Consider the following 26,513-nt stretch of genomic DNA (forward strand, 5'->3'; position numbering starts at 1 on the left):
TCTTCTAAACCCTTGAAAGGTTTTCAAGGTTGTTTTGCTTGCACACATGATGGACACTTTGATCCTTTGACTACTTCCAGTTTCGGAATAAACTTTAATCTGGACATTCTAGCAATGGTGTCAAAATTTATATGATAGAAACGAGAGTGCCACACATTGGAATCACAAATTTAATTCATGGATGCAATATTCAAATGGAAATTTGGATCAACAGTGTTTAAGCGGAACAAGCCTCCGCTCTCATAGCCTTTACCAACAAAGTTCCCGAATTTAGAAATTACAACTTTATTGGATTCAAACACTAACTTAAAACCATCTCGACAAAGCAAGGACCCGCTAAAAAAGTTCCTGTTTATTGACGGAGCATGCTGCACGTTCTTCAAGTGGACAATCTTCCCTGAACTCAGCTTCAGTTCGACCATACCAACACCAAGAACAGGCACAGCAGATCCATTTCCCATCAAGACGGAGGAAGACCGCTCTCCCTGGTAAGAAGTAAGCAAGGATATGTTAGAGCATACATGTATATTCGCACCAGTATCAACCCACCAATCTGTAGATTGAAGTACCGAAAATACAACTGGAAAATTACCATACCGAGATCCACCGGCCTCATCGCCATTGCCTATGGTGATGTTCACCTTCTTGTTAGGCTTTCCATCATCTCTGTCCTTGCGGTAGCGGCAATTCTTCGCAAGATGGCCTTCTTTGCCACACACAAAACATACTCTGCTTTTATCATCCTTCTCAGGTTTCTTCTTGAAGTTAGTGGTTTTCTCAGACTTTCCACCATAGTTCATCTTGCCCTTTCCCTTACCCTTGTAGGTGGGCTTGTTCACTATGATGTTTGCACTTGCACCTTGAGCGGATGTTCCTGGAACATCCTTTGCCCTTACTTTCTCTTCCACATCGAGAGCTATAATCAGATTCTCGGTGGAGATATCGTCTCGTTTGTGTTTCAAGGTTATGGCAGAATCCCTCCAAGATGTAGGGAGTTTGGCAATAATGCCCGCTGCCACAAACCTATCCGGCAAAGTACAGCCCAAACTTGCAATCTCTCCAACTAGTAGCAGCATCTCATGTGCCTGTGCAACTATTGACTTTGCAGCATCAACGCTGAAGTCATAGAACTGCTCACAGGTATAGAGTAAGCGACCATCTTCTGAGACTGCAAATTTGCACTCAAGTGCATCCCACGACTCTGTGAGGTTTGTGTAATCCACGTACAGATCGTACAACTGATCTGACAATAGGGATAAGACACATCCAAGCGCCTTATCACTATCACCCGCAAATGCCGCGATCTGCTCAACCGTGAATGGCATAACTGGATGGATCACCCACCACAGTTCCATAGACATGAGCCAAAATTTGACTCTAGTCTGCCATCTCCGGAAGTTACCACCGGCAAACCTCTCAGGTTTCATTGCATCCGAAGGACCAACCATTGCTGAATTACAAAAAACACATAAATAAGGTTTCTGGATTGTTGGAAATGTGCGTTTAAAGAGACTAGATTTCAATTTGAGGCAAAATAAAATTAGCGACGCTACTGCTATCTCAAATAGGATTGAAAACTGACAGAGCAGAATGAATCGAAACATACTCATGTTAAATTCGATTACTCTTACCAAGCAGCGCTCCATCCTCATGAAGAGACGATGCAGTGCAGATTGTAGCAGTGCAGAACGTAGTCAATCGGTCTCGAGCGGTCACGCAGTTGCGCTGCCCAGAAATCTTATTGCCGTCCCTCGTGCAGGCTTCACGATGGTAAGGGTTCGGAGATACCGCTCACCCTTCTCCTCAGTGCACGCCAAGGGAAGGGCCGGCGAGATCCAGCAGCTCAATGACACAGCACAGCAAGAGGTGGAAAAATGGCAGAGAAAATTGGAGTGACCTTCCTGAATATTTTCAGTCCACTAATATAAGCGTGGCTGCCCTCAAGGAGCTGTTATCTCTTTGATGACGCCCATAAAAGACATTAAAACTCATTCAGGATGGTCATGACAATTTACTAGGTATTAAGGAATTAACCAACCATTAATTAGCGCCTAATCAATGCACAACGGTTCAAATGTGAGACACAAGTGGTAAAATATTGGCTGTATTACAGCCACAAAATCGCACGTCACAAGTCACAAGTCACGCGGGTAAACACACGAAAAGTTGTCGGTACGCGCGCGCGCATGCGTTGGTGTGTGTTTAGCAAAGCCTTACACACTCCATCTCTTGGCTGCTCCATTCAACGCATAAAAAGTGCTCCAATATTTAAATTGGTGTCCACTTGCTTTTACTAGCAGTATGAAATAATACCAACCAGCCACATGTTGCTTTGGAATTCTCCTGAATGGGCTATAAATGGACCAAATTCCAACAGGAGGGAGTGGAGGGAGGGCCGGCGGCGGTGGATGAAGGCGCGTTGGCGTGGAGAGGGAGGGAGGGGAGGAGCTGCCGGGCCGCCACGCTCGCCGACCGCCGGCGGTGCGCCGCGCTCGCCGTGTGCCATGGCCGCCGTCGACGAGGGGGGCCATGGCCGCGCCACCTCTCCGCTGCTGGCCCCTGCGCTCGGCTCACCGCTCGCGCTCGCGCTCGCGCTTGCCCGCGTCGCCTCCCCCGCTGCGCTCGGCTTGGCGCTCGCGCTCGCCCGCGGCGCGCGCGCTTGCCCACGCCGCTTGCGCTCGCCAAGGCCGCGGCCGCGTAGGCCTACCCCGCCGCTCCGGCCGGGGCTCCTCACGAGGCCCGCCGCCGCGGCTCCTCCGCGGTTGGTCGAGAGGGAGCTCCGCCACCGGATCTCAAGGTCGCCGAGCTCCAGGGAGGAAGGAGGACGCACCGGGGCGGCGCGGCGTGGTCACGCGGGCCGAGCAGCGCGGGGGTGGAGCACCGGCAGCGCACGCGCGTGGGGGTGGGGGTCGGAGCACCGGCGGCGGCCGGGCAGCGGCGGCGGAGATGCAGCCATGGAGAGAGGAGGCCGAGAGGGAGAGAGAGGAGGGAGGGAGGGGTAAAAAGTGGAAAAAAATCCTGACATGTGGGGCCCACGTTTGTTAGTTGATATAGAGGATAAAATATAGAGTATGACGGGTGCGGGAAAACTGGAGATAGATGAGAGAATTTTGATGACTAAGATTGAATATTTTTTTAAAAAAATGAATTTAAAATATAACGAGTGCCGACAGCATGAAAAAGAAACGCTGGGGGCTGAGCTCGCCGTGTCGACTGTCGACGACGACTAGAGTAGAGGGCCCCGTGCACGCTGCGGAGCCGCGCGCCGAACAATCGTTGACCCTCGGCACGGCGACCGACCGGGGGAGACCATGCCAGGCCGCCTCCACGGGCACGGCTCCACTCCCACTCCCGGCTGTCCGTCCGTCCACCCGGTGCCTGTACGGCGCTTCGCGTGCTGTGTACCCGCGTCCCGTTAGGTGCGTCGCATTTGGTGCCTGCCCTCCACACTGCACGTCGAAATGAACCGAGGCATGGACCCGGCCGGACCCCAGCTAAGCAACCTCGCCGTACTTCCTTTTGTACCGCCGGTGAAGCGACGCCGTGAGTGGCATGCACGAACAAGCTGGCGCACGGCACGGAGGAAAAGCGCTGGAGCCCGCTGCTCCGATCAGGGGAAGCCGGCTGGCACAGAAACTTTTGTTCGGTTTTTTTCCCCGGAGAACAGGGGGGCAGGACTTGGCTGAGGAATGACCTTTTCATTACTGGCCTGTCTGTGATTCAGCTTTAGTGCTAAACAAAAAAGAACGTCAGTACTTATAGCCTGCCTGTAACGTGCAAAGTACGCTGGACGGATTATATCACGCCCGGGATTTGTTTAGGACCGAGGTTGATGCTGCCCGCACTAGTACGGGATGACCTTTTTTTTTAAAGAAAAGTGAGACGATCGAGCTCGATGATGGTTGATGGATGGGCCATGGTCTCATGGATGGAATGTGTTGCTCGGGCCCCGCGAAATCTAATCCCGGTCAGCAGATGGTCAACCGCCGGAGTTGCAGCGCTCTGGTCGTTGACGCTCGACGGCCGCGGCGAGAGAGCCTTGCGGTGACCGGCCGGAGATCTGGGCCAGCGCCATTAGCAAAAGGACGGCGCGATGAAGACGTACCTACTCCACCACCACGAGCGAGTTGGATTGACAGTGGACGGGTGCTTGGTGAAATGGTGACCCGCGCGCGCTACCGCTAGCCACCTGGGCCAGGTGCACCGCCACGCGTGCCGGGCGGCGGCTAATCGCGTGGCGGCCACCATCCCCTGTCTGTCACCTCTCTCTCTGACAGTCTGACCCTGGCCGTAACAAAATCTGATGCCAAAAATCTACCCCCACTCCTCTCCGGAGTCCGGACACGGGCTCGATTTGTCTGCAGCAGTGGCGGACCAAAGGGTAGTCCAGATAGCCCAGGACTACCCTAAATTTTGGGCCATATTTTCTGTACTAGTCAGAACGAAAGGCCCAATAATCAGTCTTCAAGAGAGCTGCCACCGTTGTGCTGCTGATTCTTTGCGCACGGGCTCCTGCGCTGCTACAGAGCCTCCCCGTGTTCGGGCCTTGCTGCCAGACCTTTTCTATTTGCTTTGAATATGGTGTGCAAAAGCCCAAGAGTGAACTATTGATTTTGGACGTTTTGAGCACATCTCTTTGCTTGCTCCATATCTGAATTTGCTCTACTCCGTTCGACATGTATGATTAAGACTTTGGCAGTTTCACAATAAATCTAGGCTTTGAACTACTTAAAATATTACATTTTAGGTAATTGCATTTTCAGTCATATTACATTTTATGTAAGTTTTCTACTTAAAATATTGCATTCAAGGTATTATGTTTTCTTTTAAATATACATAAATCATTTTTTAGTTATTCTATATTATATACGAATTACTATAGTATTGACTAGGACTACCTTAGATTAAAATTCTGGGTCCGCCACTGTGTCTGCTCGTGGAAAGCGGGGCACATGCCAATGCGCATCGATCGGGGTGGACGCGGTGGTGGTTAATCCACTCTGAACGCGTGCGTGAGAGCAACGTGACGACGCTCGGCCGCGCTGGTTGCGTCGGCCATGCTTGCCGGCCGGCCGGCCGCCTGCCTTCCTAGGCGAGAGAATGTTGTTTCAGTGAAGATCCGAGTACGCGGCCGTGCCGGCGTCGTCACGGCTGTCGGCGCGCAAGGGGACGAAGCGGCGGGGCAGAGAACAGGAGCGGGGTCGGCGCCGGGCGTTGGCGCTGTTGGGTCACAGGCGCGCGTCGGGATCGGGACGCGCACGCGAGAGGGCGGCGTCGCGCCGTCGCCTTCTCCCGCCCGTGGGGCCCGGGCGCTCCCACGCGCTTTCCGGGACGGGATCCGCCACCGACACTCTGCTATTTACTCCGGCCCAACAAACTTTACTGCTCTGGACTCTGGTCGTCGTCTATCCGAGTACGTGCCCGTTCGGCTGCTCTAAATGTGGCTGGTCCTGCCCCCTGCTGGCCCGAGATGCCGCCGCCGCAGTTTCCATCGCCGGGCGAGCGGCTCCCGACCGAGAAGACGCTGCGATCCGACGCGGCACCAACCGGTCAGAGCGGGTACAATAATCGGCGATACCCAAGCACGCCAGCACTGAATCGGACCACCCGGAGGAGGGAAGCTAGGAGGGAGAATGGAATGGTGCTTGTCGCCAAACTCATCTAGCGCAACACGCTCTCTAATGCACGAAGCTAGAGCAGATTGTAGGAGCCGTGCACCACTTATCTTAAGTATAGAGATACTCGATGTTTGAGCAGTAGAGTATATCATAATTAACTTGAGAGCTACCAAGTTTTAAACAAATTCGAAGTATCCACATATGCACGATAAGACTAGAACTAGAGCAACGATGAAAACTTAAAAAGATATCAACTGGACATGGATTCCTTGAACCGGTGGCATCATTAAGTTCTGTTTCTTTCCATTTGAATTACCATTCCATAATGTAACTATTTATTGTAAGAAGAATACAAATTACAGTTGGGTTGGGCACCAACAATTGATGGTTGCAACGACCTCCTTTCTTCTGTTCCTTCTCTGGCAAGGAGTTGGGCTGGGCACCAACAATTGATGGTTTGTGTGGGCTTGCAAATTGCAAATTTTGGGCCTCAATCTCGCATGGGTTCTGTTTGAGGCTTGGGTAGCGTGGAAATCTGATAATAACAACTGATTTTTATTTTGGATCTGGACGCATAGGCACCCACGGGCCTTAACTGGGCTCCGCTATACTAACAGCATCCACATCTGAGAGGAACGATCACAGGAAGCGAGAGAAAGAAGATGAAAACATGGCTTTGAAAGAATAAAATATTAATGCTAGACCATGTGTATAGACAAGTAAAGCACACCATTATATGGCCTGTCTGTTATGATGCTGATTTGGTTTGTCTATTAGACAAGTACTTGTCTATTTTATTGGGCTTGCTCTAAGCTGAAACGACAAAAAAAAACGCCCCCATATATGCCCATACCAGTGAAGTGAATGCCCTTTGGCTATTAAAAATAGGGAGGGAATCAGGGAACCAAGAGCAATGCACCAAGCCGAGCTATGCTGAATTCGGCGTGCCTTTTGACCCTGACATCGCCTAGGATCGATCGGCAATGGAAGCTTTTCTTGCATGAACTTGTGGTGAAGCAACCGTTTCGGCAACAACTTAGGCTGCCTAGCTAGACGGCGTCTTCAGACATTGCGTCTCGAGTGTATGGCGCGTGGGACCACTCCAGAGAAAAGCAAGACTTTGCATTGGTGAGAGGCCAAGTATCAGCCGGGCTGGGTTAAAATGTAAAACGTGCCTAATCTTCCTTTTGTGGCAAAGGATGCTAAATGTATTCTGCCTCGAACCAAACTTGTCCTGGATGTTGTAAATTCTTGGGTTCCATCCTCCGAATCTATATATGGGCCTGTTTGGAGAAGTATCTCAGAGTTATTTTTTAGCCTATTCTTTAACCCATAGAAATAGCTCTCCACCAAAATAACCCTGAAGCTGTTTGCAGTCAAAGCTGCAATAATGCAGATTCTCCAAATAGTAACGTCTCATGTGAGCACTGAATAAAGAGCCGTACATCCCGGGTTTTATTCCTGAAATTATTTCGGGTGCAATCAGTGTGGCGGATCCAATTATATCATCCAATTGTATCATTTTTCTGGGATTTTACCCGAAAAAGAGGTCTTTTCGGATTCCGGATCTGATGAATCCTGCAAATAATCTGAAGGATAAAATTTGATGCCACGACTTAAATCCTTAATTCCAAATCTATGCTCGGGGGCTACTCGCAGCAAAAGAGATTTTGATTTAAGGCTCGGGGGCTGCTGGATATAGGCATCAGAGATTTATTTTTCAATTTTTTTTGGAAAATAGACTGAAGTGACCCTCAGCCTGATTCTGCGATTCAATCTAAGACTCGGGGGCTACTCCATATGGAGCGCAAAGTACTTCGCGCACCATATATGATCAAGATTTAAGGGCTTGAGCACCTCATAGCCTCGAAGCAAACGAAAGTACTTGAAGGACTACTCGACATATCTGAAGGAAGGACCAGAAGCAACCAGAAGGATGTTCTGACCACTTGAAGTACTCGATGATGCCCAGCCAAGTACTCGACGTCTACAGGACTCGGCTACGAAGAGCTCGGGGGCTTGTCAGACTCGGGACAGCGGGACTGCTTATAGACATAGAATGTTCTAGAGTAAGAGATAACTCATGGATGTACCTTACCTCTTTTGTAACTACCCGAATAGGCATAGAACTAGCCGCAGTACAAAGAAAACTACCCGATTGTGTTGTAGTAGGACTCCAAGTGTACTTGGCTAGGACTTTCCATGTAACCCTATGCCCCCGAATAAATAAGGGCGGGCAGGGACCCCCTCCAAACAATCATCAACACCTAAGGCAAAATAAGCCACACATGACATAGGGTATTACGCAAACTCGCGGCCCGAACCTGTCTAAATTTTTGTGTTCCTTGTACCATCGAGTTCTAGAGCCGTCGATCCCTACCTACAAACCTTACTGCTAAGGGTATCCCTGAGCAGTCTTGGCGGTAAACACCGACATGGTGATTGTCTGAATTACGATAGTCGACTTAACGGGCAGGGCAATCACGTTAGTGCTGTGATTAAGCGGCTAATTACTTTCCTTAGCTGCGGCGGTCTATATATTGGGGGCGAGACGTCGTCTTCAGTACACACTGTTTCCTCTCCTCCTCGTGCTCTTGTGCTGCGCCGCCTCAGTCTTCCCCATCCCGTCGCCGACGTGCCATCGGCGTCGGGAGAGCAGGATCTCCGAAGCCCACGTCTCCTCGTGTCCTTGCACGGGGTAGGGGATGTATAAGGTTTTTGGAAAGCGCCGTCGCGACTGCTCGCCGTCTGTTTGCTTCCTCTAGCCGGAGTCGCTGGTCTGCATCGACGGTCTGCTTCGTCTACTTTTGCATCGTTTCGGTGCCGACAACCCCACTGTAAGAATGTCTAAACTCTCTTTGCAAATTGATCTTGTTTTCTTCATTTTGCTAGCACTAGGTTGTGTAGTGCCAGTGGTTTGTTCACCCATGTCACCTGCTGTTGCTCCTTTTATGATTGTCGGAATTAATTTATTCATCACTAAATTGCTGTTTATTCCAACAAGATGTGGAGGAAGTGGAGGCTCTGGTGTGCATAGAGGGACTTATCCTGGCTTCGGAATGGTGCCATCAACAAGCCATTCTAGCTACAGACAACAAGTCTATCGCAACGGTCTTGATGGCCGGTGGTAGTCTTCCAGCTTGGGAGGTTTCTCATTTGGGAAGAGAGAGTAACGGTGTTGCGCATGAGCTCGCACAATTGGCGATGCGAATGGGCCACTCGGTAGAGGCAGCTCCAGTGTGGGTTGAGCAGCTCATTGCTCAGGATTGTAATCTTTTTTCTAAGTAATGAATAAAGCTATCTTCTCCTCGAAAAAAAGAAGAAAGCAACATCTATCTACTCTTTTACGGACCGAGAACGTGAAAATTTTAGTTTTCCTTGAAGCAGTATCCGATCTAGAATTGTTGGAACTTCGTGACACTTTAGATTTAAACTCGAGAGGCATGCCCGGCGTTAGCTCTCACAAGGGTCCTGAGATTGAGAATTTCTCGGTCATCGCGAACGTGATGGTGGCGTTGAAGTCAGTGGTGCTTTCACGTGCGCAACGTGAAACCACAGCAAGATCATCTTGAGTTGAGAGCACAGATCGAGTCTGCACGTCGCAGGGAGATAATAAAAAATCCATTGGGACGTGCAATTAGCTAGCTTTGGTCGATCGAACATAGTTTATTTGCTTTGGAAGCTAATTAAGTTCGTCAAATGCAGTCTGTAGTGATAGTTCAAGTAGATATTTTTTTCGAAGTACATTCTTTTACTGGCACAACTCATGATCCGGAAACTCGAGGATACTTTTTCTTGAATTGTATTTTGTAGGATGTTTTATAGTTCTGAGGCAGATCTGTTTATAGTAGCACTTGTTGATGCCTTTTGAGATAGAGTCTCTGAGTTTCAGTTCCCTCTCATTTCAGATCCATTATTCTAAAAAATAATTACTCAAGCCAATCTCAATAGGAGTGTCATGGGAGTGTCATGAGTATTAAAATTGCTGACATGTCAGAAGATAGAGAAGGAAGAGTGTCGTAGGATGTGAGAGGAGTGTCATCCTCACGACACTTCTCCGTTTACCTAGTTTACAGTCTTGATTACTATGTGATGACACTTCCCACTAAGACTGACCTCATGGCAATTGGAAAGGAGGATGTTGTCAACTTAGTAATCAGAATAGTTGCCAACTTGACATTAAAACCTATCCTGCACTTGCATTTGAATTCAAGCTACTTTTGTTCTCATGTTGTCATGCTCTTGACTAAAGCTAATACTAGTTTCTCATGCTCATGCTCATGCTCTTAACTGAAACTATTATTTGTTGCTCATGCTCGTCTCTACACTGAACTAATATCTGTTTTCGTACTGCTTTAGCAACAGGTCCAAGCTGGAGCCGACAAGTTATAGAACATAGTTCTACAAGTCAAGAGAGATAAAAGCAGAGTTAATATGTAGGAGTGTTGATTACAAGACCAAGGAAGATTAATGTTATTTTGTTATGAGAGAACTACTCTGCAAATATATGTGTCAATTTAACCTGATATCAGTGTTTCATATGACAACTTTGTAAGCACTTTTGAGTGTGTTTACGCTTTGCTTGTACAACAACATGTTGGCACATATGTTCTGTAGTCATATTTGAGTATGCAGAGGAGTTTTTTTGTTCTTTTATTATCATACGGTTACGTCACTTTGCATTTGTTTTTTTTAAAATTTTCTTGTTTTCTGGACTATTTTAACTTATTTTGAAATAATAGATAAATCCCTGCTAAATCCCCCATAACATCCACATTCTTCTAAATGTCTAGACTAAGAGAGGGATTTCCCATCCACGTGCAAGGGGATCGGGTGGGTGGTAGGATGCACTCAATCCACATGTGGGTCACGTCCACGGAGGGTTTAAACCATTTAATTTGCTGCCAGAGCCGAACAGGAAATGAATTAATGAAATAGGTCAAACACTTGCGGTTTTGGGCAGCACCACTGCATCGAATATTCCCTGCATGTGCCATGCCAGCAAGCATCTGGCACATGGAGCTCGTGGGTTTAGAAAAGTGGAGCAAGAGGTGTCCAAGATGAACAGTGTCAGCTGATTCCTCTGCACCGGTAGATAAAACAAAGCAGGATGGATGCATGCCAGATGCACCACCGCCAACACAGGTATTAACCAGAGCATCAAGCCATCACACCACAGCATCAGATTTTATTTTTAGAAAGGACGACATCTCTCTTTATACATACTTACATAGACATACGTACACATATATCTAATTAGCTCATAGATTTTCTAATTTAAAAAAGAAGAATGACTGATGTGGGCAATTAAAATATAGATATATAGCATTATTTTAGGCTAATTCGTCATAATGACATATGTGGGTAAATTTTTAGAAACAAAGTAAATCCAACAACTATAATTGTCGACGATGATTACTCCATCCGTCCTAAAATGTAAGATACTTTGATTTGTCCTAAGTCAAACTGTTATATGTTTGACAAAGTTTATAGAAAAGAGTAATAATATTTTGAATGTCAAATAAGAATAATTATATTTTTATAATTTACTTATTTGATGTGATAAATACTAATATTCTTCTCTATAAATTTGGTCAAACTTTACTTTGACTTATGACAAAGCAAAATGACTTATTATATTTTGATTGACGGCTAGATTTTTTTTAGAGAATTTCTCTATTTTTTTAGAATATCCACATAGGATTCTAAATGGCTTCACGTGAAAGCTTTAAAAGAAGCCTCAATTAGTAATAGTAAGATGTCTCCTACTTACATTATTGAGAACCAATAGTGAGCGCTCAAAATTAAAAAAAATTAGGTAGGTTATTTCAAAGTATAATGTAGGTACCAGAGAGTTCAAACCCCAGGTTTGGGGAGGCCGGGGTAATGGGGGGCGTCTATTCCTCGCATGTACGAGGAATCGACGACGCATCGCAGAAGGAGCGCCCCCGCCTCTCCTGCCTCCCCCAGCACTGGCGGCGCCACCGCCGCCCTCCACCGCTGCCGACCATAATTAAGCACGCCGTCGCGCCACCCGTCCACTGCCTCGCCCCGGCCGGCGACCTCCGCCCACTGGAGATCCTGCCCTGCCCGGAGCGCCGCCTCGCCCTCCGCCGGCCCAACCGCCGCTGCCGCCGGACTGCCGCCGCCCCCGGCCTCCTCTTCTATAGCAGGAGGCCATGGAGCCATCCCACCCCGGCAATTCGAACCTAAAGGCCGCCACATCCCTACACCACCCCCGCCGCCGGCGACCTCGTTGCCAGCGGCTCTGCCCCACCAACCACCCCCAAGACCCCGGCAATCCCCTTCCCTAACCCCGGCGCCACCAGCATCGCGAGATCCAGAGGTAGAAGAAGCACAGGGTCGCGCGGGCCCACCTGCGAGGGACTGTGTTTCCCCCTTCTACGATAGGTCGCGCTGCAGTAGCGCGCGAGGAATAGCCTCCGTGGGGTAATGGACCAAATAAACACGACTCCAGTATAGTACTCCACCCTGCAGGTGTGCATAGCGAGAAGGTGCTGCCTCCAAGAGAACGTTATAAATAAGATCACAAGGACCGTACCATTTCCGTAGAGAGCACCATCAGATCCAGCAATCAAGCTCGGGCGATCGACCAAAGAGTAGTAATCATCGAGGCAACAGATAGTCCGATCCATTAGCAACCTCCACTACCGGAAACCTCCAGTTTACCGTGTGGGAAATACTTTGCCGTGTGCCAAAACTCGGGCACACGGCAAACCTCACCTTTGCCGTGTGCCAATAGAAAGGACACACGGCAACTAACTGGCACACGGCAAACATTTTTTTTTGCCGTGTGTCATGACAAAAAACACATGGCAAAGTCCCAACGCACGGCAAAGGTGTTCTTTTGCCGTGTGCTGCCAAATAAAGCACACGGCAAAGGCCTAGCACACGGCAAAAAAGCATTTTTTGCTGTGTGCCTAGCCTATTACACACGACAATCATTTGGCACATGGCGAAATTATGAAAATAAAATAAAATTAGACTCCCTATTTTTTGTGCTATACATATATAGTGTATTGTACTCCATGTTAAAATTTGGTATATTTCTCGTTACTTTTGATATATTTAGTCATTTAATTTCTTTAATCGAGATTTTGGGTTTGAATTGGAAGTGTTTTGAATAGTGGAGTATAATGGATAGAAAAATGATCTTCATGGTATGGAGTGCAATGTGATGACGTAAGTTTGAATTAGAAGTAGATTTTGAAGATCTTGCTCGCGAGCCATGATCAGAACTGTTTGAAAGATTCGTTAGAAAATTCCATTAAAAGCAAACAAATTCCGAAAATCATGAAAATTGTCATGATATCATGATTTCATGCATGGAGATGATGGAAAAATTTTGGGAATGTTTTGCAATAGTTTTGAGTACGCTTGTTACAAATCGAAACATGTCCAGAGAAGATCCGTAGAGTTGAGAAGGAAACGTTTACATTTGGACAGAACGTTACAAACGAATTAGCGGTTGACTTTAAAACTGTTTGTGTTTGCAAAAAACAACTTAGGCTCTTTAATGCCAAATTTTGGTTAATTTTCGGATGACTGGTATATTTATTATTTTTTTTGCAATCAAATATTTCTTTCAAACACATGAAATAATAACAATACCAAAATAAAACATAATTTTTTCAATCACTTTAGCAATGTGATGATAAAATGTGATAAAGTTTAAAACATGAAATAGAATACCAAAGCGCTTGAAAACAAAATTTAAAAAGATTTCAAATTGAAATAAAAATGGTCAAATAGTTTGCCGTGTGCAGTGGCTGAGGCACACGGCAAACAGGCCCTTTGCCGTGTGCCGGGCCGTAGGCACACGACAAACGTTGCCGGGCCGCCACCCGCGCTCTGGTGCCGCGCCGCAGGCCTGGCCGCACGCCCCCGCCCGATGCTGTGCCAGGCCACACCCCCCGCTGCCCGCTGGCCAACAGCCCGGTGCACCCGCGTGCTCCGGCCTGGCTGCGCCGCCGCCTCGGCCCTTTGCCGTGGGCCGAATTGGGGCACACGGCAAAGGAGCCCCCCTATGCCGTGGGCCGGATCGGGGCACACGGCAAAGGGGCTCTCTTTGCCGTGGGTCGGATCGGGTGGCACACGGCAAAAGGGGCAACCCCCACTTAGCCGTTTTTGGCCACCCGTTCCGACACCCCGCGCGCTCACCGTGTTTTGGCTCACCCGCGCACTGCGCCGCCACCCCTCTGCGCCCTCGCCGCCGGCACCGCCTCCCACCCGCCGGCGCCTCCTTTGCCACCGCCTCCCAGCCGCCGCACCCTCCCCGCCGCCACCCCGCTCACCCGCCTCCGGCGCCACCCCTTGCCACCGCCTCCCGGCCGTCACGCCTGTTGACGTTCACTAACGCCCCCGATTTGTATACCACAAGCGCACGGTTCGTGATAACTTTTCCCTTAGAGTATTCCCCCAAGGTTTATCAATCCGTGGATCGACAATGAACTTACTAGGGTTTTCCATCTAATCTAACGGATCTATCCTAACATGAAGCATTAATTGCATATAAAAGGTGAACCTTTGATAGATATGAGTGATCTACGAAGGTTGATCTCATCCATGAACATCGGGAAGGATAAAGCATGACCGAAGGCATGACTAAACCTATCACACGCATTCTAGTTGTAGTTCTAGCTAAACGAGTAAGCTCAACATACATCTCATCCAAAGCCTCTTTAAATCAAAACCTCCAATCCGATCCCTCGATACCCAACCTACTCTGTGGAGACGGCCTGTCACGACGCCCCCCTTTTCAACGGGATACCCTGAAGCAAGTCGAACCCCCTTTGGGTAGATCCGGTATGAACTCCTAGCCACCATAGCTACAAGAACACCCCATGCAATCTATCTCGAGAATAGATCTAGGAATAAGCGCACCCAAAGCAAGAACGAAATCGAAAGAGGAGAGACATGATCGCTAAATAGATCGGATGACATGAAGACATTACTCACATAATAGATTCGTTTGGATCGCCACCACTGCGTATACACCATTAACGACTCCAACTAGCTCATGAACTCCACCATGACACAACCACGCAGGGAGGCCATGGCGGCTAGGGATGGCCTAAGCCATCTCCTAGACAACTTCGAAGACTTGCGGCGGCCGTCGTCTTCCTCCGGTCTTGGCCCTAGGTTTTCGTCGAGTTCTGGTTGGATGGATGCCTCGAGTTGAATAAGGTGCGAGCTATTTATAAGCCGAGGAAGCCACCGGTCGAAGGGGAAGGCAAACTGCCTCAGAAAAGGGCTGGGCCGGCCGGCCCCATGGGCCTAGGCCGGCCGGCCTACCCCTTTTCGGGCTCGCCTCGGTCTCATCTTTGGCATGTAGACTCCTCGCATCTTCTAGAGTTTCTGTCCTTCACGATTGCACCCCTTTGGACGTTGTTATCTTGGAGATATCTTCGAGGAAAGGATAGGATAGGGAATCCTTCCTTAATTCTTCATTTGCTTTGCTTAATCCCGAAGTATCTTGATCTCATCTTCGTGGGCTCGGTCCTTTGGGCTCTCTTGGAGGATGGATGTGCATGAATGGGCTTCGAATCAACATGGGCTTTGGTCCTCCCTTTGGGCTTTGGCCTTCGTCTTTACTCGTGTTAGCGCTCAATCACGGGCCTTGTCATTTCATGCTTCAAAATAGGCCAAAAACCTGCAAAAAACGAAGTTCCTCCAAAATATATGTGCAAGTGTGAAAATGACCAATAATTAGGCCGGGGTTAGGACGGTTAGTGATTTTGATATTGAATTCATGCCATTATCAAGGATAAACAAGGGATAAAACGGATACTTAAGGAGCGCCAACAGCGCCCTCGCCGCCACCCTGCCTACGCGCCGGTTCGCCCCGCCTCCTCTCCGCTCCCGGCCGGCCCCAGTCCACGCGGCCGCCAGGCAGACCGACGGCTTCGGCCACCCCCGCCCCGGCCCGCGTGCCGGGGGCTGTCCACCCCGCCTCCGTGCCGCTTCCCTGGGTGAGCTGAACGGCTCCGCCCCGCTCTCGCCACCTGCCCACGGCCCCCACCGCCCGGCGTCCGCCCGGCCCCAGCGCACGGCCGCGCCGCACCCCGAGCAGTGCCCCTGCCCCACCGGCGCGCCGCGCAGGGCCCTGCCTCCTGCCTCTGCTTGCGCGGGCCATGCCTGGGCATGCCCCCCCCCCCGCGCTGGTGCCCACTAGTGGGGCCACCTCCTCGCCGAGCAGAGCCGCCACCCCACCCCGCGGAGCTGCGCCGCATCCCTACCGACCAAGCCCCACTCAGGGCCAAGGAGTTGCCGCCGGGCCGCCCCGCCGCAGCACGTCCACCTCACGCCCGCCACTTTCACCGTGCAACCGCGCCGGTGAGTTATTTGTTTTCCATTTGTCCCATCAATTCATTACAATTTTGGAAAATGTTGATCAATAATTTTGTTGTAAATTGTTAATTGCATGCAATTGAAGATCCACGGTGCGCCACACCGTCTCGCCTGCCCTACACCGGCTTGCCGCTCTGGTGCCACGCCGATCGCCGACGCCTTGCCGCCCCGCCGTGCCCCAACTCGGGAGCCGCTGCCCCGACACGCGTGTTGAGCCTTAGGTGAGGACGTTCAAAAGGCACCTCATTCCATCTCATGTTTGTAGAATATTACGTAACCTAGTTAATCTAGTTGCCTGTGATGATATAAAATTTTACCCAAATTTGGTTTGGGTAACATATGATGATCTTAAGCTTGTGTGAGTGTATTCATTTTGTCGTGTAGTTATGCTTCTCATGATTGTCATCAAACCATGTGACACATCCATGCCCAAAGCAAACTTTCGTTTGTGTTGATATGATGGTTGGGCTGGATGTGTCACATGATTCCATGTATATCATGAACTTTTTTTAGATGATTTCTTATGCTGCAAGTTCAAGATCAAATGAAACGAAACATATCTGAGGCATACAACAGTAGTTCAATACTTTTTTTATTGAGATGACCAATAGTAACAAATTATTGATTATAATTTCACACATATTTTTCTTTTTTTTTAGGACCGAGCACCGCCACCTAGTTCCCGTCGCCGGCCTCCGCCACCGGACCATATAGCAAGGTGAGGCATACAAGAGTAGTCCGCTTTTCGTACCGCATATTTGTATATCACGTAACCTAGTTAGACGTCTCCCGTTCGAAATAGATACGGATGGAAATATGCAAAACTTTGCATATGTACGACCGTATATATTTCGAATTGTCCACGTTTTTTGGATAGCCCGAGGATGCGTAGATGGAGTTAGTTTCCATGTTCTACTCGCATTCGAGACAGAGTATCGGCATCATTTCCCTGTTGTTCTCTGGATACACAATCTCTCTTCCGGGACGTGTATTTGGAGAACAGCGGTGAAATGCTACCGAAATTCTGTCCCGAATCGGAGTAGAGCATGGAAATCGACTGAAGCTACGCATCTTCGGGTGGGATTAGGACCTATCTTAACCTAGTAGAATGTTTGGACGTCATGTAGATGCAAACATTCTCTTGTATATTATATTACTCGTTGATATGATAGAGTATGGACGACTGTGCGTGGATGTACTCCGGTTGGAAACAAGGGGGGGAGTTGACCTTGGAATGGATTCAGAAGACCGAGACTTTCTTGGATCGAGCATTTGCAAAGGTTAAAGGAGGCTCATGCACTTGGTGTCCCTGCACCAAATGTGGAAACACGCGTCGACAGACACGGGAAGTCATGACATAACATCTTTGCAATTATGGATTTACGAGAGACTGTACCCGGTGGACCTACCATGGTGAAGGCAATCGTATGAGAAATGAGGTTGTTAGGCAACGCATTGAAGATCATGATGCTGATGCCGGGGTAGGTGATATTTTAGATGACTTTTATGAAGCACACTTCGAGGGAGAACGTAGCGAGGAGGAGCCAGAGCCAACCGCGAAGGCATACTATGACATGTTGGGTGCAGCACAAGAACCCCTTCATGGGCATACTAAGGTTTCACAACCGGATGCCATTGCGCGCCTGATGGCCGTGAAGTCCCAGTTTACCCTGAGTCGAGATGCTTTTGATGTTATGTTGACAGTTATTGGCACTCTGCTTCCGGAAGGTCACATTCTTCCAAAAAGCATGTATGAGGCACATAAACTCCTTCGTGCATTGAAGATGCCGTATGAGCAGATACATGCATGTCCGAAGGGATGCATCTTATTTAGGAAAGAACATGCAGAAGCAAAGTACTGTCCAAAGTGTGAATCTTCTAGGTTCGTAGAGGTAGAAACTAGTGATGGTCAGAAGAGGTAGCTCGCAGTCCCCGTGAAAGTCCTACGATACCTTCCGCCCATACCGAGGATCCAACGGCTATTCATGACCGAGGAGTCCGCGAAACAGATGTCATGGCACAAAATGGGAACTCGATACAATCCTGATAAGCTTGTACATCCATCCGATGCTGAATCATGGACCCACTTTGACGGGATTCATCGAGTCAAAGCAGATGAAGCTCGTAATGTACGTGTTGCCCTAGCAACAGATGGCTTCAATCCATATGGAATGTTGGCTACACCTTACACTTGTTGGCCTGTCTTCGTTATACCCCTCAATCTCCCTCCCGGCGTGATTTTCCAACGACAGAACATATTCTTGTTGCTGATAATTCCTGGACATCCGGGAAATAATATGAGTGTCTACATGGAGCCCCTGATTGATGATTTGCTCAGTGCTTGGGAGGAAGGGGTTTGGACATACGATCGAGCTACAAAGAGAAACTTTAGGATGTATGTTTGGTACCATTATTCCCTGCATGACTTGCCGGCGTATGGAATATTCTGCGGCTGGTGTGCTCACGGAAAGTTCCCTTGCCCAATATGCAAGGCAACTCTGATGTTCATATGGTTGCGGAAGGGTGGGAAATATTCTTCATTCGACAAACATCGACAATTCCTCCCTCTTGACCATCCATTCAGACGTGATAAGAAGAACTTCACGAAAGGTGTCGAAGTTCTGGACCTTCCCCCTCATATTATGACAGGTGCTGGTGTTCGTGCTCAGTTAGATAGTCTTGTGGCTAATGCAGATGGTGGTTTTGAGGGATATGGTCAGCAACATGCATGGGCGCAGAAGTCGGGCTTGTGGAGGCTTCCCTACATGCAAGATCTCCTCCTTCCACATAACATTGATATGATGCACTCTGAAAAGAATGTCGCCGAGGCACTGTTCGGAACTATCATGGACATTGTAGAGAAGACAAAGGACTACGTTAAGGCCAGAGTGGATCAAACAACATTATGCGATAGACCGAAGCTAGTCATGAGGCCTCCTGCGTCAGGCAAGGCATGGAAAAAGCCTAAGGCCGATTTTGTCCTGACGAGGCCCCAGAGGAGGGAAGTGCTAGAGTGGTTTGAAACCTTAATGTTCCCTGGTGGGTATGCAGCGAATCTGAGGAGGGGAGTCAACTTGTCTACTATGCGAATCAACGGGCTCAAGAGTCATGACTATCACATATGGTTAGAGAGGCTTCTTCCGGTGATGGTTCGAGGATACCTCCCTAATCAAGTCTGGCAAGTGCTGGCAGAGTTGAGCTTTTTCTTCCGCCAGGTTTGTGCTAAGGAGTTATCTCTGACCGTGATTGAAGAAATGGAAAGAATGGCGCCTGTGTTGCTCTGTAAGTTGGAGAAGATATTTCCACCAGGCTTCTTCAACCCGATGCAGCATATGATTTTGCACCTACCGTACGAGGCACGAATGGGGGGGCCAGTGCAAGATCGTTGGTGCTACTCAATTGAGAGATGTCAAAAAGTCTTTCGAACTAAATGTAAAAATAAATGCAAAATTGAAGCTTCCATCGCAGAGGCATACATTCTAGAGGAGGTGTCAAACTTCACATCGAAATATTATACTGAGAATCTTCCAAGCGTGCATAATCCACCCTCACATTACAATGCTGGGGAAGCTGACTCAAACCTCAGCCTTTTCAAAGGGCAACTCGGAAGTGCAAGTGTTGCGAGCATCAAGACCTTAAATTTTGAAGAGTGGCGCAGTGTCATGCTATATGTGTTGACCAACCTATCTGAAGTGCAGCCATACATACAGTAAGTTCTCTGCATTCATTTAGTTCTCGAGTACTTTTTCGGCATCCAACCCGTTCGTTTCTCTTTCGACCAGGGAATTTCATGTGCAATTCTGGCATCGATCAATGATACCTACCCTCCAGGAAGCTGAGACCCTTCTTAGATAGGGTGCGGGAAATGGAAAGCCTGATTTTATTTCTTGGTTCAAACAAAAGGTAATGTCTACGTCGTGGCTCTTTCGTAGTATGATTTTACAAGTTGCTCGGACATGTACATAATTTGTCCTGCTTGAACTTGCAGACCCAAACTGATGCCTCAGTGAATGCTGAGTTGCGTCAGGTTGCCAATGGTTGTGCCTATAGAGTCAAGTCATTTGGAGCTTTTGATGTGAATGGATATCGTTTCCACACAACAAGTCATGAGCAGAGTCGGCTGAATAGAAGGGCCACAAATTCCGGAGTGTTTACGCCAGGAGACGATGGGCTCGAGTACTATGGAAGAATCGAAGAAATATACGAACTCACGTTTCATGGGTCGAAACCTCTGAAACCTGTCATATTCAAATGCCATTGGTTTGATCCTCATGTTGTGAGACGGACTCCGAATCTTGGGCTAGTTGAAGTTCAACAAGCGTCCGTGTATCCAGGAGATGATGTCTATATTGTGGCTCAACAAGCCACGCAAGTTTATTATCTCTCATATCCGTGCCGAACCGACAATCGTCTCAAGGGTTGGGATGTTGTGTACAAGGTATCGCCACACAGTAAATTACCTGTCCCGAACAATGAAGATTACAACATAGACCCAAACACATATGCAGGTGAGTTCTTTCAAGAAGATGGGCTAGATGGGACTTTTCAGATAGACTTAACCGAAGCGATGGGAATGGAACAGGACAATGAAAGAATTGATAACGACGATGCACGGGATGAGGTTCACAATTGCAAGGACTTAGAATTACTAGAGCGATTATGCTTAGACAATGACAGTGATGATGACAGTGTTGCTCCTATGGAGATCGATGGTGATTATATCGACACACGTGATAGCGATGATGAGACATATGATCCGGCTAATCCGGATCATGATGACTATTTTTAATACATGTAAGAACCGTACTACTTAATTTTCTATACTATTTTTGTTTATTTTAGTCATTGTACTTACTTTATATACTAATTGTACTATTTTTAATGACATCTACTGATTGATTAACTCATTTTAATTTCAGGAGATTGTTCGGCGATGGCAGGGCGCAGCAGAGGTCTGATGAGGTCACTCACAGACCTATTGGGCGGCAGATCTACCCAGGCAGGTGAGTCCTCCCAGGGGACTCGACGGACAGGCAGGAGAAGTCGGAGGAGTGGAGCGGGTTTGTCGACGCGCGACGCCGTTGAGGGCTCCGGCACGGCTTCAGGAGGGAGGGCTGGGAGGAGGAGGAGGCGCAGGAGAGGTGCTCCTCTTGTGGAGGAGGAGGCGGAGGTGGCAGAGGAGGAGGAGGAGGAGGAGGAGGAGGAGGAGGAGGATCCCGGTGCTGAGGAGCACGAGCACGAGCAGGAGCAGGAGGAGGAGGAGGAGGAGGAGGAGGAGGAGGAGGATGGAGCGGACGAGGAGGAGGACTTGGGCGTACCTGCCGTCTGGCAGCGAGGCCCCTCGAGGCTCCCGGATCGTCTGATACCTCTAGAGCACCGACCGGTCCTCCGACCTGACGGGAAAAGGTAAGTAAGTTTACAAGATTTCAATACGTTTCCTTTTGATATATTCAAAATCACAATTGACACTAATACTATCTCTCAATAACTTGAGCAGAAACTTTGACATAGTTGTTCCAGGTGTTGCTCACAACCTGCATGGCCAATGGCATCCTGGGCCTCCTCTGCAAGCGACACTACCCAGGCGCCATGGATATTGCTGGGGTACGTCAGCCAGCCTCTTCGTGGGAGCACTACATCGCCGCACCGGATGGACCAGATGAGAATGGCAGGGCATTTGACAACAAGGCGCACCGGGTGTTGAACGAATTATGGGTAAGTCCTCATGGAACTACATTTACGAATACATCATATTCATTGCACCGGGTTTTGTGCCTTGCACCCAAGTCCAGGCATACTGTTTGGCCCACAAAGGAAAGGCGACGTCCGATGTCACCTTCAACCCGCAGGATCCGCCCGAAGTGTACAGCAACGCAAGCGTCCACAGCCGCCTCAGTGGGTACACCTCGATGGCACAAGAAGTTCATGGGCCGGAGTTTGATGCGATCAATGAGCCCATTGATGGAGAAGTCGTCATGAGGGCGGGAGGAGGCAAGAAGCATGGACGGTACTGGTTTGGCGACAGCTTAGTCGACACGGCGACTACTCCCACTCTCTCGCAGATTCGAGCCAGGAGTACCAGCTCAAGCCCTGCCATACGCCCACGGCCAGACACTACACAGACTCAGATTGAGGCTGTCAAGGTTATTTCTGTTTCATCCGTCGTTCCTCCATTTTTACATATGTTCGCTTTGAATTCTAACCCTGGAATCAAATCCTTTAGGCCCAGATGGAAGCAGCCTTCCAAGCACGGCAGGAGGCGGCAGAGGAGAGGTGGAGGGCCGAGCGGGACGACATCCAGCAAAAATTGGATCAAGCTCTAACATTTATGCAAAGCCTGGGCTCGGCGATGGGTGTTTCGCCTCCACAATTCCCTCCGGCCCCACTTGTTCGTCGTGCAGAAACTCCTCCTACCGTAAGTGGTTTTGACTCCTATCGAGTTTCGGAATGTCTTAGTGACTTAGCATTAACCTAGATTTACTTAAAAATAATATCTTATGATACATCTACAATGACTTAGAACTTAGGCTAATGCTTGTAGTTTCATTCTTATGTAACTCAATATATATTCGCTTATGTGCAGAATCAGTCGGCGGCATCCAATGATGGGCCAGTGAATCCTGACTTCTCGCCTCCGGTGCAGCAGACTCAGCAGCCTCAGCAGTTTGTGTGGCCACCGCCTCAATGGGTGGCTTGGATTCAGCAGCAGCAGCAGCCAGGTTGGTCGCAGACGCCTACATGGCCGCCCCCGCCGTGGCCGCAGCACCCGCCACCGCCGCCACCGCTGCCGCCGCCGCCGGCCCCGTGAACTGTATGGACTTCATTTCTAGAGACAAGCTTTGCACTTGAACTTGTATGGATTTGACTTAAACTTGTGGTTGCCGATGAACGATACTAGAGTTTATTTGTATTTGTGCATTTATGGATAATATTGAATGCATCCGAAGCTTATTTGGATTGCATGCGATGATTATTATGATATATGTCAACTGTTTGTATTATCTGGGGTACCATATACGCAATAAACAAAAAAAATACAGGATCAGGGACCTTTGCCGTGTGCAAAAACCATGGCACACGGCAAAGAAACCAATGTTTACCGTGTGCCAAAGCCAAGGCACACGGCAAACATTTGAACTTTGCCGTGTGCCACGTCTACAGGCACACGGCAAAGGCCTGGCCACGTCATCGTTCCTGGGTGGCGACTTTTTTTTGCCATGGGTCGATAGTTGCACACGGCAAACCCTTTGCCGTGTGCCCGATATATAGCACACGGCAAAGCCAGGTTTTGCCGATCCCTGGTTGCCGTGTGCGCTTTGCCGTGTGCGGCACACGGCAAAGGGTTTGCCGTGGGCTTCAGGGGCTTTACCGTGTGCCCCTGGCACACGGCAAAGGGGGGGGGGGGGGGGGGGGGGGCCTCCCGTAGTGTTCCCAGGGCAAGCAATGGAGAGCAGCCGCAGCAGCTGGTCTGCGTGACCGGATCAGGCAGCTTCATTGGGTCGTGGGTGGTGAAGGAGCTTCTCCTGCGCGGCTACCGTGTCAGGGGAACCGCGAGGGACCCTGGTGAGTGCGGGCATACATTCATACGCATATGGACTGCGATCTCTAGCTACTCGATCTGCAAATTCTTCTCTACTACAAGTTTGCTAAACCGCCGTCTGATCTATCATCTATCCCTGAATGACATGAAGCGGACAGCAAGAACGCGCACCTGCTCGAGCTGGAGGGCGCGGACGAGAGGCTGTCCCTGCGCCGCGCCGACGTCCTGGACCCCGACTCCCTCCGCGCCGCCTTCCGCGGTTGCCGCGGCGTCTTCCACGTCGCCCCCCGGTGTCCAACGACCCTGTCTGTACATGCCGCCTGTCCCCAGCAGCTCAGTTTGTTTCAAGTTTCGGCGTCGTCTTCGCCATGGTATCGATCATCGATCAGTTGATGACTTGATCATGGACTGCAGGAGCTCGTGCCGGTGGCCGTGGACGGCACCTGGAACGTGATCCCCGCCGCCGCGGACGAGGGCGTGCGCCGCGTGGTGTTCACCTCGTCCTACGGCGCGGTGCACATGGACCCCAACCGGAGCCCCGACGCCGTCGTCGACGAGACATGCTGGAGCGACTACGACTTCTGCAAACGAACAGATGTCAGTCAGCCTTCCCTACCCTCTCTCTCTCTCTCTCTCTCTCTCTCTCTCTCTCTCTCTCTCTCTCTCTCTCTCTCTCTCTCTCTCTCTCTCCTCTCTCTCTCTCTCTCTCTCTCTCTCTCTCTCTCTCTCTCTCTCTCTCTCTTGTCGTCAGGACGATCAGGACTCCATTTGATCATCGACAGACGCACGTGCAGAACTGGTACTGCTGCGCCAAGATGATGGCCGAGATCGCGGCGACGGAGGCGGCGGCGAAGCTGGGGCTGGAACTGGCGGTGGTGGTGCCGTGCACCACCATAGGCCCGGTGCTGCAGCGGACCCTCAACTTCAGCAGCCACCACGTCGGGCGCTACCTCACGGGCACCAGGAGGACCTACCCCAACGCCGTCGCCGCGTACGTCGACGTCCGAGACGTCGCCCGCGCGCACGCCCTGGCCTACGAGCACGAGGGCCCCGGCGCCGGCGGCCGCTACCTCTGCGTCGGCGCCGTCCTGCACCGCGCCCAGCTCGTCGCCATGCTCAGGGAGCTCTTCCCGCAGTACCCCGTCACGGCCATGTATATACTAGATCCATTCCCTCGATCGGACCGCGATCGATCCATTCCCGCAGATCTTGTGCCGCCACCAAGCTAGCAACTTAATTATTCCATCTTCTTGCTGGCTTCAGCTCATCACATGTGGTCGGTGTTCTTGTGTCTTCCCAGGTGTGAAGATGACGGCAAGCCAATGGCGAGGCCGTACAGGTTCTCCAACCAGAGGCTCAAGGACTTGGGCCTGGAATTCACTCCCCTGGAGAAGAGTTTGTACGAAGCAGTGGTATCCATGCAGAAGAAGGGGCACCTGCCTATCATCCCAAAGCAGCCAAGTGCAAACATGTAAATCAAGAATATATTCTGCTGGATTCATGAATTGTGAAGCCATCACGCAGGTTGGTGATAAACGGGAATATCGGATATATCGGAATTCTATCGGTGATAGAGAAATTTTTTCGGACAAAATTTAGAGAAAAAACTCTCATTTTGTGTAGAAATGAACTTAGATTTTTTTTCAAACCATCTAGCCTAAAAAACTATACATAATAACGTAGAAAAATGAAAGAAAATAGCCGGTAGGGAGACATGTCTGCTACGTCGGTTCTCACTAGAATATGAAGAATTGGATGGTGGAATAAAAGCAAATAAATGGATTAGGATTAAAAGATGGTTACATGCTCTTTTTACTCGTTATAGTGGGTAAAAAGTATGTGCACAAACTTGTGGGTTAGTCGAATGTAGTGTTAAATTTAAAACAATGATATTTTTAGATGATAAACTAGTTCTATCGGTGTTCACCGGTAAAACAGAAATATCGGAATTATCGGAAATCTATCGGTGATAAGGTGAACCATGCCATCACGTCATGAATTCCTGATGCGCTGTAAACTTCTTGTTCTTCCACTTTTGTTTGTTGTTTTCGCTGAAGCCTGACACAACCTGTAGCCCTGTTTTATTTCGGTTAATTGTGTGTTTTTTTTGGGAGGTTTAATTGTGTTCGTCGCTTCCTCTTCTTATTAGTGAAATACGTGCAATGCAATGTGCATTCTTGAAAAAAAAAGATGCTGTCACCAACTTAGTCAAATCTACAGTACTGATTAAAAAATGATTATACATGATGAGTAGACACTTCTTTAAAAATAACCGTGTAAAAAATCCAGAAAATCGGTAGCTGCCTTTTTTTTAGACTAGAAAATCGGTAGCTGCCTGGCTGGGTCGTTTCGGCCTGGGCTATGCTGTCGTGGCCCAAGTAGGCGAAACATTTGAGGGCCCAAAAGCTCTAGTTTTTAGTTTCTTCTATTAGCCCAAGCATGGAACAAAGAGGGCCCATCCAATCCACCGGTTGCGTCTCGGCGAGACGGCGACGGCCGCGGCAGAGCGCGGCGGTCGGCGAGGGCGCGGGGGCGAAAGTCCACTCTGCGCGGTGGCTCAACGAGTCAACGGCGCGAGAGAAGCGGGGCTCCGGGTCCTGCTGCTCGGACGTCGTCGGCGGAGGAAGCGCGGGAGGCGAACCCCGCAGCGGTCAGGCTGGTAAAGGCAATCGCGGGCAGTCAACAGTGAGTGCTACTACTCTTCTGAACTTTTCCTTTTTTTGATTGAATTACACCCTTCTGAGTTGTGAAATCTGGACTTGAGCGCCTGAAAGTGAAAATAAAACCGGATTTGTTGCCGTTGTTGCGGATTTGTTACTCATTCTGCAGTGAAGTTATGACATATTATGCCATGCTGTTGCATCCTGTAAAATATCACTGTCCCTTTTGTTTCTCTCGTTCGGGCAAGGAGCGAGATAACTGAATTTGATTAATTGGCACAGTTATTAATAACAGAGGGAAGTTGCAATTCGAATAAATGAGGG

General features: G+C 49.2%; 1 pseudogene; it reads left to right on the plus strand.

Moving 5' to 3' along the window:
* Positions 1-16,445: 16,445 nt before the first annotated feature.
* Positions 16,446-25,051, plus strand: LOC120680276 (annotated as a pseudogene).
* Positions 25,052-26,513: the final 1,462 nt, after the last annotated feature.

The sequence above is a fragment of the Panicum virgatum genome, chromosome 6N (genome assembly GCF_016808335.1).
Source record: "Panicum virgatum strain AP13 chromosome 6N, P.virgatum_v5, whole genome shotgun sequence".
Taxonomy (NCBI): Eukaryota; Viridiplantae; Streptophyta; class Magnoliopsida; order Poales; family Poaceae; genus Panicum; species Panicum virgatum.